Here is a 1309-nt window from a genome sequence, read left to right on the forward strand (position 1 = left end):
CATCAGTAAAAACAGCCGAGATATGATGGATCATAAACGTTCTTATTGATATAAACTTGAAAAAATTGTCCATCTATACACACATTTCCGATTACTGTACTGTACTTTTTAACTATTTCGATATATTCTGACGTTTCCATTAATAATCTGTTTGAGCTTCACTTCACCCGGCTCATACCCGAATGGTCACCTAAATTCTCTTAGTAAAAATAGTTAAACATGAAAAATAACGTCTGCATATTAATTTCAACTGTATTGAACAGATATGTTAAGTCATGTGATAATTTAAAAGGAAATACATAAAATTACTAATTATATAAAAAAAAAAAATATGTGCACAGGAAAAGGAAATTAAAAATAGATTCCCACGCCGGGAATCGAACCCGGGCCTCCTGGGTGAAAGCCAGGTATCCTAACCACTAGACCACGTGGGAATACAAATACTATTCTTTTGATAAATAATTTATAAACGTTATTTCATGAAATAAATGTGCACGAAAATTATTTATGATCATAATTTAGGTACTTATATTATCTGTCATTTTTGGAAGTTAAATCTACAGGATCGTCCAAAATTCTACTATTTTAAATGCCAGTAATTATGTTTAAGCTATAATCATCTAAAAAGTATGTCCAAGTTTCTTGTTCCATCTGTCTTTTTTGTTTGCTGCTGTACTTCTAGCGGGTCCGTGACAAGAACATTTGGTACCAGGAATAAACTTAAATATGGCTCCTTTCATTAGCCCATGTAACAATGTTTGAATTTCGGGGCCCCTTCATTTCGGTGCTCTCTCTGCCTACATGTAGGAAGCGCCGTAAACGAGGCGTCTTATCATAGAGGTGTTTTGTTCTTCAGTTCACAAAGTCGGAATCATTTGCCATTGTGCAATGTGAGTAATCTGCAAAAGTTGTATAATTGTGGCTACTGTGGGAAGAGTGACAATGGATATGCTGTAGCGAACATGGGAAGAATTTGATTATCGGTTGGATGTGCAACACGAGGTGCATACATTGAGAAATTGTAATGGGCAAAGGTAAAACTTGCACAGTTTTTTCCAATGTTTTAATATATGTTGCAACATTCTCCGATAATAATTAAAATACGGTACTGAATCCTGTTAAATGTTTAATTTTTATCTCGGAAAACTGTTCCAAAACTATCGGAACAAAGCTCAATTTTGTTTAAAGTGCTTTAAATAAAATGTTGAGTTTAGGAAGATTTTCTAGTTCTGTCAGCCAAGTAAATGGGAATAAATTTCACTTTAGATTGCTACTATCTTGATCGATCGTCTCCAAGATGGCGTTTGAT

At 34.1% G+C, this 1309-nt stretch overlaps 1 non-coding gene across 1 annotated transcript; it reads right to left on the minus strand.

The window, feature by feature from the left end:
- Positions 1-362: 362 nt before the first annotated feature.
- Positions 363-434, minus strand: TRNAE-UUC (transfer RNA glutamic acid (anticodon UUC)). Its single transcript has one exon. It is a non-coding gene; the product is annotated as a tRNA-Glu (tRNA).
- Positions 435-1309: the final 875 nt, after the last annotated feature.

This window comes from Centruroides vittatus, unplaced genomic scaffold (genome assembly GCF_030686945.1).
Source record: "Centruroides vittatus isolate TY-2023 unplaced genomic scaffold, ASM3068694v2 scaffold_1015, whole genome shotgun sequence".
Taxonomy (NCBI): domain Eukaryota; kingdom Metazoa; phylum Arthropoda; class Arachnida; order Scorpiones; family Buthidae; genus Centruroides; species Centruroides vittatus.